The 16999-nt window shown below is 44.9% G+C and overlaps 1 protein-coding gene and 1 pseudogene across 6 annotated transcripts in view; one reads left to right on the top strand and one right to left on the bottom strand.

Moving 5' to 3' along the window:
- TPST1 (tyrosylprotein sulfotransferase 1) overlaps positions 1–16999 on the bottom strand; it is a 248922-nt gene that overhangs the window by 180925 nt on the left and 50998 nt on the right. The window lies entirely within an intron of this gene.
- On the top strand, positions 2333–2451 carry LOC135051359 (5S ribosomal RNA; annotated as a pseudogene).

Below are 16999 nucleotides of genomic sequence, written 5' to 3'. Positions count from 1 at the left end.
TTTGTGAGTTAATCATTTAAAAATAATTACATTCGAATGTGTTAAATATTTTTTTTAAATTAACATATAGCACACCAATAATGAATGGTGTACACATGTATATATGTTAATAGGGTAGGTTAACAATTTCTGAAAAGATCACATATTTGATGAATTTGTGTTCGGAACCTTTAGGAAGATAGTCTGTATAATGATACAGACCTCATGTATCAAATTACCTAATTCAAGATGGAACGGTTTAATTTAATTAAATTACTTAATACTAGAATGATAATGTTCAACTAGCTGGTTAGAATGAAAAAATGTTAGCATTAGGGCTGGTAATTACTTGAAGGGGAGCCCCACAGGTTTTGGTTTTGTTTTTTGGAGAAGGAGGAGAAGGGGGAGAGCAGGCCCCACTTCCTACGGAAAGCCATCCTTGGGGTCAACTGACCTGTGTCTTCTGAATACCAAAAATCTCGCACCTGTGGGAAAGGTCCCGTATGTGCAAGATTTTTTGTAAATTCACACCTAACTGAATAAACCCTTATGTCTACTCTAAGGGGACAGCAGAAAGGAGGTTTAAAAAAAAATAAAAAAATAAAAAGACTGCTTACAATTTATAATCTAGAGGAGGACTAAGGAGGGAACGTTTGGGGGGAAAGGGAGTGAGTAGAGAGGTTGCTTCATTATGTCCTTGTTTGATTATAAGTCTATGATTAGGTCGTGTATGTAAATGTTTTGGTTTGGTTTATTTCTTTGTTCAGAACTACATATGAAATATGTTGTTACAATTTCAAATAAATAATAAGGGTATGTGGTTGCAATTATTAAATAAATAAATAAAAATTCCCTATATCTAACTTTAAGGTGGCGATTCAATTGTGCCACACACTCCCTGCTGGGTGTCTTCACTAATGGGGGTCTATCAGAGCTATTAATTGTTCCTCCGACCAGATGCCCAGTAGTTAATGCACCTGACCGCTCCAGATTTAGCTGTGCAAAGAGTCTAAACCTGACTAAAGATGATTGGGTATCTAAAGTCTTGGGTTTGGGCGCCCAAACTGCAGACTTCTCACACATTTTTTCTCGAACGCTGAGGCTAATGGGCATCTGATGGAAGCAACAATTGAATAGCTCCAATAGACGCCCAGCAGTGGGCGCGCAGCACAACTGAATCGTCCCCCAAGTCCTGAGGCATAAAACCTGTAGTAAAAAACAAGCCGATTGCGAAACGTACGTTGGGTACGTGATTAAGGGTCACGGAGAGCGCACTCACGTGACCGGCCTCAGACCAGCGACAGAGGAGAGGAGATCGGGCGAGACGCCCAGTCTACATACCACACGGACTTAGGCGGTTCAGCGGCACTTGACGGGACGGGAAGGCGCACAGCTAAATAAGTATCCCTCCCCCCTTCCCCATTTTTGATTGTCCTTACCCTCTAATCATACAGCCAAACGTTTATTTGGGCTATTTACTATGCTGGTTGTGAGCAGCAAGTATATGTTAAAATTATTCACCGTAGGTGCTTTGTATGATTAACTGCACTATTATCCGTGGCACTCAGCCGCCAACTTTGGCTTCTAAATTATTTAGGCGGTTTTGCATGTTTTAAATATGTAAATTGAGAACATACCTATAATATATTGCAGGGCATTTGTAGCTGCAGCGCTGTGTGTTTCTTTTTAAAACTGCATTTGGCTTCTAAGTATCAGTCTATGCTAAATCTATGGCAACAATTGTATCTGTTGTATCAGCTGCTGGTATGCGACTGTTTATTATTGCAGCAATCAGTCTATGCTAAATCTATGGCAACAATTGTATCTGATGTATCGGCTGGTATGTGACTGTTTATTATTGCAGCAAGTATTCTTTGAAGCACACTCAATTATTTATCTTTTTGTTATTGTAGTTAGTCTCCCCTTTTTTTGTTTTTCCCTCTGATACAAACTAAACACCATACCCGATATTCAGTATGGACAATTTCTTTATTAATGTTGATGTATCAGAAAATATTATCCAATCAATGTTTTTCTGACAGGTAGATATAGTCTGCAATAACAGACATTTCTTCATCGGATTTTGTGTTTGTTTGTTATACATGCCTTAAATCATAATAGGCTATTTTCCTCGTTCTGCCTCACGCTATGCACAGGAAAAACAGAGGCTCATTGTCATCAACCCCTGTTGACCATATGATTTAACCTCCGCATACCCATGTGTTTGGGCTGCCAATCGGTGCAATGATGGTCAACAAAATATTCTAAATAGGGGTAATGTATTTAGCTAAACTGGCACAATAACACACATCCCTCACATAACAGCTGCACTCGCTGCTCTTTTCCATACGTCACCTACTACCATACCACACTGGATATGCCCAACCCCGTCTGATCTTGGAGGCAATACAGTGTTGGGCCTGGTCAGTACTTCAGTGGGAGACCACTTAGGAATACCAGGTGTTGTAGGTTTCTAGTGGAACTCAATTGGTTATTGCACTGACTCCACGGAAGGATGGGCATATGCTTGCCAGATACTGAATTACCACAGTAGTAATCCATCAACATGTTTGCAGACTTAACCTTATGTGTGGCTTAGAAAGTTTAAAGCCATTCAATTATTAATTGGGTATCTTTTGTTTTTCTACTTTTCTTGTAATTTCAATTTGTGTACCTAGCTTTTTATATATATATAGACTATTAAAAGTTACGTTTTAATTATCCCATTGTTACATCACTACCCATATAGACATCAATAATTGCAAGCTACTCTCCGGGAGTGAGTGCTCCCAAACAAGGTCACTTTTTTCTTGTCTTTCTTTCTAGTAAAAAACTATTTGTCAGGGCTTTCTAGCTGGTATTAGTGTATGTCAACATTGAATCAAGTTACACAGCTTGGCTGAAGTGGCAAGAAATGATCCAGTAAATATTACTTATTAAAGTTAATTACTGTACCTCTCACAGTAAACATACCACATGTGCCATCCTGCTGTATACCCTAGGGTGCTGAAGGTCGGGGGACGGACGGGACACAACTATGCCAGTAACAGGATATTTCCCAGGCTACCGAGATACATGGTCATACAGGAAAGAGACACAGTATACACAGCACATAAAAAATAATTGTCTAAAATCCATTTTTAAGCTATTGACTAATCCTCAGGATTGCTGCATGTTCACTGGAGGCTTCTAAAAAGTTGTTTGTTCTGCTACATCTGATGGCTGTTTGTTCCAAGCATCTACTATGCCTTCAGTAAAAGAATATTTCCTAACAGTACCTTTAAATATTATAACATCCACTTGTTTTGGTATTCATGTTATTACACCAAATACTTCACTCCTAAAATCAGACCTTCCCCCATTCTCCTTTTGTTAACTGGAACACTACACGAAAAGGGGTCACCTCATTGGGGGCATGCCACATCTCTAGGTAGCATGTTTAGTGCTTCTCAAGCACTAGGCTGAGGAGGCAGGCTGGGCATGGGAGCAGGGTGGCATGTGCCACCCAGGCAGTTACACTTTAAAGGATTTAGGACCACGGCTTGGAAGTAGGCCTGGCAGAGGATTATCCCCAACGCACAATGAGCAGCATTCTCTGCTATCAGTTACCTCAGGATCCCAGCCGCAGCACCAGTCTGGACTCTCAGAGTGACACAACCACAAGCATCACGCACGCAGCCTGTGCCAGCTCACACTTCACGGACTGCAGGCTGCCAGCATTATAGATTGGAGGAAGTATCTAAATGCTGATTGGCGGATGGCTGGAGCTATTCACCCATCAGCAGAAACTGTAGTCAAAGTGGAAGCTCAGACTCAGGGAGAGAGAGCTAGAGACAGAAGAGCACACAGCACAAGCCATAAGAAGGCCAGTACACCTTTTTATTCCATAGAGGTCAGTTGCAGTTGGAGCAGTTATCAGGTCTGGGGAAGGGGGGGGAGGGGGGGCAATACTGGCAGAGGACATCCATTGAGGGAGGGGGTTTGTTAGGTCTGGGGGGTCAGTTCCGGGATACTGGGCCTAATTCAGACCTGTTTGCTCGCTAGGGTTTTTTTGCAGTCCTGCAGTCGCCGCCCATAGGGGAGTGTATTTTCGCTTTGCAAGTGTGCGTATGCATGTGTAGCAGAGCTGTACAAACAGATTTTGTGCAGTGTCTGAGTAGCCCAGGACTTACTCAGCCGCTGCAAACACTTCAGCCTGCCCGGGGCTGGAATTGACGTCAGACACCCGCTCTGCAAACGCTTGGACACGCCTGCGTTTTTCCAACCACTCCCAGAAAACGGTCAGCTGCCACCCACAAACGCCCTTTTCCTTATTTTTTCTACACCGGTTACATCAGCCCTACCTGCAGTGCATCATTGCATATCAGCCTCTTGTATAGCAGCCTAACATCTCTTCAGGCATAAGTGGAGATGGACTTGAAATGCGTACATGAATCTGAATCAGTTGTACTGTCGTACGTTTGATTCATGACCCTTTTTCGGTAGCCGTGCGCTTGTTGAAAGCCAGGGCCACTTGCTTGCATTTGCCCCCCAGGCTAAAAGTTGCCAGATCCTGCTATCCATCCATTTGTCATTTACCGATTTTGTTTCATCAGTAAATGATGTCAATTATTTTTTCACCATTTTAAAAATAAGCTTTCCTATTTATTTATTTATTTTTGGGTAGTGAGAGGTTATTGTCCTGTTCCCATAGTTACTTTATTTGGTGCAATGGAATACATTGGAATTATGTAAATGAAATTAAAAAATATCTGTTCACATTTTTAATTAACCATATATTGATCTGTCTAGCTGAAAAATAAAAAAGGTTAGCATGTTTGCAATACTCCTCTATTAATTTTTAACATATGTGCTAATGTCCGATTGTTGAGCAGCTAAACAAACTAATTTGGCTGGCTGTGTTGGGGGAAAAAAAAAAAAACATACAGGAAACCCATCTTCTTCAATATCCCACAAATGTTGAATGACAGTTATTCACAACCAAGTGGTTAAATTGTTCCTTTTTATCGCGCCTATTGTGCCTATTAGTCGGGATTAGGCACGCAAGCATCTAAACCCGACTAAACTAATGAGTGCCGGCCTGCAAATTTCAGTTTGGGCATCCAAATGGGTCTCATTACGCACATTTCAGCTCGCCACCCCTGGGGGTAGCAAGCTGAAATTATGTTCTTGCACCCGTTGGAAGAAACAGTTGAATAGCTGCTGGCGGCCGTCAACAGGTGCGGGAGGGGGGAAAACATTTGAATCTCGCTCAATATATCTGAACTATGCAAAGTGAAATCAGTCTCTTCCAGAATACAAAATTTCATGACTTTTTAAAGTGAACCTTTTCCATATTGGCTGAGGTTTCATCAGGTGATATTTAAAAATGTAGTAAGGGAACAATGAAAGGATAGCACTACACAATTAACTCAATGGAGTGCTAAATTCTGTGTACAAGTTTTCACATACAAAAAGTGCTTTTAATATTAACAGCTTAATGGCAGAATTCAATCACCACTAATAATTAAACGGGAGTAGCCTCTAGCTTTTTCACAATTTTTACCTTCAGGATATTCAATTACAGTCCATTTTTTCACCGGTAAAATTAACAGTTTTCGGGTATTAGCACATAGAATCCAGGATAAGCTCCCGGACCTATGCGGTAACACTGCTGCGGCTCGCAAAAACAGGCTATTTAATAAGGGGTTGTTTTTTTTTAATCAAGCCTGCTCAGGTTTCTAAAAAAAATGTCCCCATTAAGTGTAGCCTACGGGGACAATTGAATAGCCCTGGGAGATCAATTAGTCTGCAGTAAATTACCATGGCTAAATGCTACACAGCGAACTGGAAGTTATCGAATGTGACCAGGTGAAGTTTAATGAAGGACGGAACAAGCTCTTTATTAAATTGTCCAGTGTGTACAGGCAATTGGGGATGGTCCAGGGCGAAGGGAAATCACTCCGACCATCGGCCCAATTGCCCGTCTTCCTAGTGTGTACCCAGCCTAAGTTATACACCGATACAGTGAAGGAGAAAAAAAGCTCTAATCACCAGGAAGAACAGAAGAGACTCACTAGCAAGTGTCTCGTAAGAATCACATTCTAACCCACACAAATGTCACTATAATTAAAGCAGTGCATGGGATCATAGCCCGAATTATGTGTAGCTAATGAAGACAGTTTTAAAAGGGCTCTTGGTCAATAAGTGACTTATCTTAAACCAACTTAGAAAAACTGTTCAATGTGGAAATAAGCCAAACCAGAACTGGCACATCCAACTTTTCTTCTGTTAGCAATTAATCATGAGGGATTTGAAAGCACTATAATTTGCCAAAATGTGTTGCCAATAAGTTCTCTGGGGAATACATGCATGGCCAAGTTGCAATCATTCGAGAAGACAGCTTTTTGCAATCATCCTGCAAGAACATGTGTATTGCAAACTCACTTTAGCCCTTGTCAAGTTATTTTTGGAGTATTAAGTAGTGATTTCACTTGCGTGCTTTGATAAACTCAGGGAGAAGATAATTATGAACTAAACTTCTGATTTTGTAGAATCAAAGATGTACATACTACAAGTCAGTGACGTGCGGTGAGGTAAATGGCTGGGGAGGCACTGGCCAGTATCAGAGCCAGATTTACACACACATATATGAACCTGAGAGAGGAGCATGTCAGGGAGGGCTGCATTAGTGGGGTCATTCCGAGTTGGATTGCTCGCTAGCTACTTTTAGCAGCCGTGCAAACACATAGTCGCCGCCCATGGGGGAGTGTATTTTCGCTTTGCAAGAGTGCGAACGCCTGTGCAGCCGAGTGGTTTCAAACACATTTTGTACAGAACAAGACCAGCGGCGCCCCCACCCCCCTCATGTAAAATAGGGGCAGTGGCGTCGTAGGCGCGTGACAAAAATATAGGGGTATCTCTTCATGGGGAAGGGATGTTGCCACAAAATAAAACCAATTCATATTACAGTGCACAGTACTCTCCATTATTCAAATTACACCATAAAGTAGCGCCACTACACCAGGCAAAGACCCCTTTTTACACATTACGGCAGACAGTCCACCTTTTTACACATTACGGCAGACAGCATCCCCTTTTTACACATTACGGCAGACAGCGTCCCCATTTTTACACATTACGGCAGACAGCGTCCCCATTTTTACACATTACGGCAGAGTCCCCTTATTACATATTACGGCAGACAGCGTCCCCTTATTACACATTGCGGCAGACAGCGTCCCCTTTTTTACACATTGCGGCAGATAGAGTCCCCTTTTTTACACATAACGGCAGACAGCGTCCCGTTATTACATTTTACCGCAGACAGCGTCCCCTTATTACACATAATGGCACACACCATCCCCATTTTTACACATTACGGCAGACAGCGTCCCCATTTTTACACATTACGGCAGACAGTCCCCTGTTTTCCACATTGTGGCAGAGACCCCTTTTTTACACATAAAAAAAAAATCCTGAGATCATATGCTGTTAGCAGAGATAACAACTTGATCTCAGACACTGAAGCCTCAGCCTTCCCAGTTCACTCGATCAGTGTGGAGATCAGGCAGCAGGGAGAGGAAGATCTTACCCTGGCCACGTTCCTGCAGTAGAGTTGTACTCCTCTCCAGCCCAAGCCAGTGGGAGTGCTTGTGACTAGCACCAGTCAGGGAAGGAGGCGGTTGCATTGCATCATGGGGGAAAGGGGCGTGCCTTGAGACCCTCTCAAACCACGCATGTCAGAGCTGCCTCTTCTGGCATTGTTTGCAATGCAGAGTTACAGCCTGGCGTGTGGCTCCGCCCCCTAGCTCCAAGCAGTTTCTGGTTACCAGAGGGAGGCAGATCTATTGCTGCCTCTCTTCTGTCCCTATGAACGAGCAGTGAGTGCAGCAATTTCATACTGCAATGGAAGCAGCTGATATTTACACTGATCTGTATTATAACACAGATCAGTGGAAAAATCAGCTGTTTTCATTGCAGTTTGACAGGTGAGGCTCTGCCTCCCCTGACTGCACGTCCCTGCTACAAGTTGTTACCAGTTCAATGTAATGACAGTGACATTTCTACAGTGAAATTGGTGGCAGGAGCGCTCCCTTTTAGGGCTGCTTGGGTTCTGACACTTAGAATATCCAAGTAGTTTCTTTTTATTTTAGTCTCTCAAAATTTTAGTTGTCAGATTCCTGGGTGCTCTAGGTCAGTAGAATCACAGACAGATATGGAAAATGAAGCAAAAAATTTATTTTTAAAAATATCAAAGGTTAAATACACTTCAGATAAATATACTCCAAATGGAACTATAGTTCAGTTAAAAATACACAGATTAGATACAATGAGGCAAATAAATATAGTCTTTTGGATATGGCGATCCCTTGATACGTGGTCAGGGCCGGTGTTAGGGTGTTCGGCGCCCCCCTGCAAACTATAAATTTGCGCCCACCTATGCTTTACAAAGGGACAGCGCACATAATGCTAATACACATAATGCTCCCTGTAGTAGTGCCGCTTTGCACACGTAACGCCCCCTGTGGTAGTGCCGCTTATACACAACGCCCCCTGTAGTAGTGGCACTTACACACGTAATGCCCCCTGTACCAATGATGCTTACACACGCAACGTCCCCTGTACCAGTGACGCTTTCACACACAACGCCCCCTGTACCAGTTACGCTTGCACGCGTAACGCCCCCTGTACCAGTTACGCTTACACGCGTAACACCCCCTGCAAAAGTTACGCTTACACAAGTAACGCCCCCTGTAGCAGTGATGCTTATACAAGATGCAAAGCCCCCTGTAGCAGTGACGCTTACACACATTATGCTGCACAGTCACACATACACACACATACTGTACATACATTACACATACAGTACAGTCACACATACATACATACATATACTGTATACATACACACACAGATACTGTATACATATACACTCACACACTTTCACTCACTCTTTCCAGCCACTTACATAAAGAAGTCTGGCAACTCGTCCTCCTGTGTTGCAGGCTGCAGCCTAGTCCCATGTAGCTTCGCCCCTTATTCCAGTGTAGCTCCGCCCCCTTTTAGATCCACCCAGCACACTGCGCTGTGAGCCTGAGGGGAGTCTGACAGGGGAGGGGAGAGGTGGCTTCATGATGCCGGTGCCGCTGCCTGTCAGAGTGTGACAGGCGGAACTCAGCAGTGGGGATGCAGTGCAGGGAAAGCGCCTCTCTAGCCCTGGCGCCTACCTGCACTGCATCCCTTTGCTGAGCAGTAAGCGCCAGGCCTGTACGTGGTAACCAGCGACACTGAGTCATGTGTTAAGCAGTCATATATGCTGAAAAGTTAATCCTTGATTCATTAATGCGTGGAACCGCAGGAGGTATAAAGCAAGTGGAGTTCCGTATACCCACCCTGCAGGGCTCCAAGACTTGTTACCGGGTAACGGTTACTTAATACTGGAAAGGTTCCTCCATGCACACAAGTACTCTGATACGTTTCGAACAGCAAGCTCTTTACCAAGGAAAGCCTTGGAGCCCTGCAATAATAAGCAATAATATTTGAATATTATTTATCAACACGAGAAAGTTGAGGTATGACTTTCTCATGGAATAAAGAGAAATAGTCACATTTCCAATGACAAGAAAAAATGCTGCAATACTTGGCTGAAGCATCTCTCTCTCAGACATCCTCAGTGCCTTGTTTGTTTAATTCAGCAAAATATAGCCTACAATGCACATATAACAAAGAATTACCTATAATCGATATGTAAACTAGTAAATGAGTGCTGCATTGCGTTGTAGAAAGAAAACCCTTGATCAAATTGCACCTATCATTCGGTTTTAAAAGAGATTACCTTCATAAAGTCTTGGCTGGAAATTATACCACGTCTGCCAAATCTACACTTTACACGCCCATTTCTTAAGATGTCACTCCACCTTTCTCATTCTGACTCCAATGAAGATCTGTATAGTATAGTTGGCAGGTATGTTACAAGCTCCAGCATGACTGGTCACCATCTGCCTGTCTTTGTTTATCTTTATATAGAGCAGGGTTTCTCAAACTCTGTCCTTAAGGATATCCATGCTTGGGTACAGTTGGTATAAACAAACTGACTGAGGCAACAATTATGTTACCTGTGCTTAAGGATATCCTTAAAACCTGGACTGTTAGGGTGCCTTGAGGACTGGGTTTGGGAACCAAAAGTGTAGTCTAACAACTGGAGTTCTAGAGCCTAAGGGGTATATTCAATTCCTCTCGGAATGCCTGACAGTTCGAAAAAAAAAAAGAATTTTTCGTAGTTTTTAAAAGTCTTATAACATTTTATACCCTTCTAATACTGTACATTACATACTTCCTATTGACCAATGTTAACATGTAAAATAAGAAAGGGATGTTGGACCTCATTCAGCTTGGATCGCTATTGAGACAGAAATAGAGATTTTCTCAATCCTGCTTCTGCTAAAAATCGCAAGTGAAAAGCCACCTAGAAAAGGTAAAAGGGGCCGACCAATGCAATCACAATATTGCGTATGCATCAGCAGAAGTCGAATACCATTTACAGTTGCGGATAACAAAGGGCTACTTAAAATAATGAGAATGCAGTCGCACCGGCGCCATGTTTTTATTTGCAATCCACTGAAACTGACGTCAGATACGCGCCCCGAAAACGCTTATAATCCGCCAGCGTTTTTCCAACCACTCCCTACAACCCATGAACACGGTCTCAAATTGCGATCTCATTTCACTAAAGCTGCGATCACATTTTGACCTTCACACATGCGTAATGTCAGCGCGTGCGCAGTCTGACTATAATCGCCCAATTTGCAATTTTGTGACTGAAGCTGAATAAGGCCCCTTATAAGCACTTCACGATTAATAAAGTAGCAATCCAATTCAGCACTTTATTCTATACCACCAACCATAAAACACTACAAATAGATGAATACTACAACAACAAATATACACAGACATTTGGGATTGCAAGAGGGGTGATACTGCCTGAGTTTTTACAAGAATTAGTCATGAATGCCGCAGCTTCTTTTCTTTCAAGGAGTATCTGAGAGGTGTAATACTAGGAGAGCATGACTGTACTGCCTTGCTCTTTTTATGAATGGTCAGTATTCTCCAGCAAATAGATAATTAGCACTAGCACCCAAGAAATATGGAAAGCATTCTGGTATCATGAATGCAACATTAGACTTCAGGATGGAATTTTGTTGCTATATTTTTAATGCTTCACATTAAAATATATTAAAAAAGTGTTCATGCATCACAAATAACCTCTAATAGTTCGGTTACAAAAATATATATATCCTATGCTTCAATACAGCCACCTGTAATTTATTTACCATTACTTGAATATGAACAGCTAATGGATTAAAATAATAATAAAAAATCTTATATAATAAAAGGCTAATTGCTACTCCTCACCTCTATGGGGGGGGGGATTCAAGTGCTTTGCTCAGCAGTGCCCACTACATGGCGCCCAACTGAGCAATTTATGAGTTGCTCCGTCAGGCGCTAACATTACGGTTATGTTGTTACGTAATTTTGACAGGCTGGTTACTAGTAATAAATATATAAAATCCATTAAAAAAAATAAAAATAGGATTTTAATACCTACCGGTAAATCCTTTTCTCTTAGTCCGTAGAGGATGCTGGGGACTCCAAAAAGGACCATGGGGTATAGACAGGATCCGCAGGAGACATGGGCACTTTAAGACTTTAATGGGCGTGAACTTGCTCCTCCCTCTATGCCCCTCCTCCAGACCTCAGTTATAGGAACTGTGCCCAGAGGAGACGGACATTACGAGGAAAAGGATTTTGTTAAACTAAGGGTGAGATACATACCAGCTCACACCACAACACACCGTACAACATGGTATACAACTAAAACCAGTTAACAGCGTGAACCAAAGAGATCAGCAACAGGCTGACCTTTACCAAAACACAACCCTTGTGCAACATAAGCAATAACTATTTACAATTACTGCAGATAGAGTCCGCACTGGAAGGGGCGCCCAGCATCCTCTACGGACTAAGAGAAAAGGATTTACCGTTAGGTATTAAAATCCTTTTTTCTCCTTCGTCCTAGAGGATGCTGGGGACTCCAAAAGGACCATGGGGTTTATACCAAAGCTCCAGACCGGGCGGGAGAGTGCGGATGACTCTGCAGCACCGATTGAGCAAACATGAGGTCCTCATCAGCCAGGGTATCAAACTTGTAGAATTTTGCAAAAGTGTTTGAACCCGACCAAGTAGCTGCTCGGCAAAGCTGTAATGCCGAGACGCCTCGGGCAGCCGCCCAAGACGAGCCCACCTTCCTAGTGGAATGGGCTTTCACCGATTTCGGTACCGGCAATCCAGCCGTAGAATGAGCCTGCTGAATCGTATTACAGATCCAGCGTGCAATAGTCTGCTTAGAAGCAGGAGCGCCAACTTTGTTGGCCGCATACAGGACAAACAGCGACTCTGTTTTCCTAACACGAGCCGTTCTGGCTACATTAATTTTCAAAGCTCTGACCACGTCGAGAGACTTAGAATCAGTCAAGGCTTCAGTAGCCACACGTACGACAATAGGTTGGTTCATGTGAAACGAAGAAACCACCTTTGGCAAAAATTGTTGACGAGTTCTCAACTCCGCTCTATCCTCGTGGAAAATCAAATAAGGGCTTTTGTGAGACAAAGCCGCCAATTCGGATACCCGCCTTGCAGATGCCAAGGCCAATAAGCATGACTACTTTCCAAGTGAGAAATTTCAACTCAACCTTTTGTAAAGGTTCAAACCAGTGTGACGTAAGGAACTGTAACACCACGTTAAGGTCCCATGGTGCCACTGTGGGCACAAAGGGAGGTTGGATGTGCAGCGCACCCTTCACAAAAGTCTGAACTTCTGGAAGCGAGGCCAATTCCTTTTGAAAGAAAATTGACAAGGCCGAAACCTGCACTTTAATGGAGCCTAACTTCAGTCCCGCATCCACACCTGCTTGCAAAAGTGGAGAAAACGACCCAGCTGAAATTCTTCCATAGGAGCCTTCCTGGATTCACACCAAGACACATATTTCCTCCAAATACGGTGATAATGCTTCGCCGTTACCTCCCTTCTAGCTTTAAGTAGAGTGGGGATGACTTCCCCGGGAATACCCTTTCTGGCTAGGATTTGGCGTTCAACCGCCACGCCGTCAAACGCAACCGCGGTTAGTCCTGGAACACGCCCGGACCATGTTGTAACAGGTCCTCTCTTAGAGGAAGAGGCCAGGGAACTCCTGTGAGCAATTCCTGAAGATCCGGAAACCAGGCCCTCTGTGGCCAATCTGGAACAACGAGTATCGCCTGTACCCTTGTTCTTCTTATGATCCTTATCACTTTTGGGATGAGTGGAAGTGTTGGGAACACATAGACCGACTGAAACACCCACGGTGTCACCAGTGCGTCCACTGCTATTGCTTGAGGGTCCCTCAACCTGGAACAATATATCTGAAGCTTCTTGTTGAGGCGAGACGCCATCATGTCTATTGAGGAAGTCCCCCAACGACTTGTCACTTCTGCAAAGACCTCTGGATGGAGATAGTGTCTGCTGAGGAAGTCTGCTTCCCAGTTGTCCACTCCTGGAATGAAGACTGCTGACAGAGCGCTTGCATGTTTTTCCGCCCAGCGAAGAATCTTGGCGGCCTCCGCCATTGCCGCTCTGCTCCTTGTTCCACCCTGGCGGTTTACGTGCGCCACGGCTGTAATGTTGTCCGACTGAATCATGACGGGCAGGTCGCGAAGAAGATGTTCCGCTTGCCGAAGGCCGTTGTAGATGGCCCTTAACTCCAGCACGTTTATGTGCAGACAAGCTTCCTGGCTCAACCATTTTCCCTGGAAATTTTGTCCGTGTGTGACTGCTCCCCAACCTCGGAGACTCGCATCCGTGGTCACCAGAATCCAATCCTGGATCCCGAACCTGCGACCCTCTAGAAGGTGAGAACTCTGGAGCCACCACAGGAGAGAAACCCTGGCCCTGGGGGACAGGCTTATCTTCCGGTGTATGTGCAGATGGGACCCGGACCACTTGTCCAGCAGGTCCCACTGAAAAGTTCTTGCATGGAATCTGCCGAACGGAATGGCCTCGTAGGCCGCCACCATTTTCCCCAGAACACGAGTGCAGTGATGAATCGACACTCTTGGCGGTTTTAGAAGTTCTTTGACCATGTTCTGGAGTTCCTGAGCCTTTTCCAACGGGAGAAAGATCCTCTGCCGTTCCGTGTCCAGAATCATGCCCAAAAACGACAGCCGAGTTGTCGGAATCAACTGTGGACTTTGGTAAATTTAGGAGCCAACCATGTTGTTGCAGCACCTTCAGGGAGAGTGCAACGCTTTTTAGTATCTGCTCCCTTGACCTCGCCTTTATCAGGAGATCATCCAAGTATGGGATAATTGTGACCCCTTGCTTGCGCAGGAGTACCATCATTTCCACCATTACTTTGGTGAAAATCCTCGGGGCCGTGGAAAGACCAAACGGCAACGTCTGAAACTGGTAGTGACAATCCTGAACAGCGAAACTCAGGAACGCTTGATGAGGAAGATATATGGGGACATGTAGGTATGCATCCTTTATGTCGACTGACACCATAAAATCCCCCCCCCCCCCCACTCTCCAGACTGGAGATCACAGCTCGGAGAGATTCCATCTTGAATTTGAATCTTTTTAAATACAGGTTGAGGGATTTTAAGTTCAGAATCGGTCTGACCGAGCCATCCGGCTTCGGGACCACGAACAGGGTCGAATAAAACCCTTTCCCCTGTTGTAACGGAGGAACCATGAGAATGACTTGCTGTTGACACAGCGTTTGTATTGCCGCACACACTACCTCTCTCTCTGGGTGAGAAACTGGTAAGGCCGATTTGAAAAATCGGTGTGGAGGCACGTCTTGGAACTCCAGTTTGTACCCTTGGGTCACAATTTCCAGGACCCAAGGATCCAGGCCTGAGCGAACCCAGACCTGACCGAAGAGCTGAAGACGTGACCCCACCGGTGTGGAGGAGGAGCCCCAGCGTCATGCGGTGTATTTGGCAGAAGCCGGGGAGGACTGCTGCTCCTGGGAGCTTGTCACAGCCAGCGATCTTTTTCCTCTTCCCTTACCTCTGGCCGCGAGGAAGGAAGATCCACGTCCTTTCCTGAATTTATGAGACCGAAAGGACTACATCTGGTACTGAGGCGTTTTCTTTTGCTGCGGAGGGACAAAAGGCAAAGACAAAGACTTACCCGCGGTAGCCGTAGAAACCAGGTCCGCGAGGCCTTCACCAAACAACGCTTCACCTTTGAAGGGCATGGCCTCCATAGCCTTTTTAGAGTCAGCATCACCATTCCACTGATGAGTCCACAACGCCCTCCTAGCCGAGAATGCCATGGCATTGGCCCTTGATCCCAAGAGGCCAATATCTCTCGCCGCTTCCCTTAGATATATTGCTGCGTCCCTGATATGACCCAGCGTCAAAAGCACGTTATCCCTATCCAGGGTGTCTATGTCAGATGACAAGTTATCTGCCCACCTTTCAATAGCGCTACTCACCCATGCCGACGCCACGGCCGGCCTGAGCAGCGTACCCGTAGTAACAAATAGATTTTAAGGTAGTTTCCTGCTTACGATCCGCAGGATCCTTTAGGGCCGCCGTGTCAGGGGACGGTAGCGCCACCTTCTTGGACAAACGCGCCAGAGCTTTGTCCACCGTGGGTGAGGATTCCCACCGTAACCTATCCTGCGAGGGAAAAGGATACGCCATAGCAATCCTCCTGGGAATCTGCAGTCTCTTGTCAGGGGATTCCCATCTTTAATTGCCACAATCATGTACTGAATACTCTTGGCCACCTTAGGATGTAACTTGGCATCATCATAATCGATACTGGAGTCGGAATCCGTGTCGGTATCAGTGTCTGCCATCTGGGTAAATGAACGTTTCTGCGACCCTGAGGGGGCCTGAGAATGTGAGAAAACATCCCCCATGGATTGTCTCCATGCCTGGTTTTATATCAATAATCAACACCAAATTTTTTGTGCCCCCCCCCCCTTCTTTCTTGTGCACCCTGTTACTTGTGTACAGCAGTGAAGGGCCAGGAGCAGCGTATCTGCAGCAAGCTGTGGAGAAAATGGCGTTGGTTAGAGCTGAAGGATGAAGCCCCGCCCCCTACCCGGCGCGCTTCGTTCCCGCTTTTATTTATACTGGCGGGGGTCCGTATACACTGCCTACGCAATGTATACCTTCATGCGAGTCCCAAAAAGAGGATTTATTGCTGCCCAGGGCACCCCCCCTGCGCCCTGCACCCATATAGAGCCGCCTGTGTGTGGGAGCAATGGCGCAGCACATCAGAAGGATCTGAAGTCTTCTGCCGTCTTTGAAGTCTTCTTGCTTCTACTACTCACCCGGCTTCTCTCTTCAGGCTCTGCGAGGGGGACGGCAGCGCGGCTCCGGGAACGAGCAGCTAGGCGCACCAAGTGATCAGACCCTCTAGAGCTAATGGTGTCCAGTAGCCTAAGAAGCAGAGCCTTTGAACTCACAGAAGTAGGTCTGCTTCTCTCCCCTCAGTCCCTCGAAGCAGGGAGCCTGTTGCCAGCAGTGCTCCCTAAGAATAATAATACCTAACAAGTCTTTTTTTAGAGAAACTCAGTAGAGCTCCCCTAGAGTGCACCCAGTCTCCTCTGGGCACAGAATCTTACTGAGGTCTGGAGGAGGGGCATAGAGAGAGGAGCCAGTTCACGCCCATTAAAGTCTTAAAGTGCCCCTGTCTCCTGCGGATCCAGTCTATACCCCATGGTCCTTTTGGAGTCCCCAGCATTCTCTAGGACGAAGGAGAAATATATTTTTTAAAAGTTACTTCATTATGCGAGATCAATGCAAATAAACCCAAAGAACTGAATCAGAATGAAAGAGATTTCAAACACAAGCTTATTGTGGCAAATACTGTTCCACAGGCAACGGTGTAGTAAAGGTGATGCCTAACAACCAGCTTATATGTTGAGCGCATCCGTATGCCACAAAAAAAAAACATATCCGCTGTGTTTCTGTACTGGAATAG

Source organism: Pseudophryne corroboree, chromosome 2, assembly GCF_028390025.1.
Source record: "Pseudophryne corroboree isolate aPseCor3 chromosome 2, aPseCor3.hap2, whole genome shotgun sequence".
Classification (NCBI taxonomy): domain Eukaryota; kingdom Metazoa; phylum Chordata; class Amphibia; order Anura; family Myobatrachidae; genus Pseudophryne; species Pseudophryne corroboree.
The sequence above is the reverse complement of the archived record's forward strand: the minus strand, read 5'-3'. Positions and strand labels throughout refer to the sequence as shown.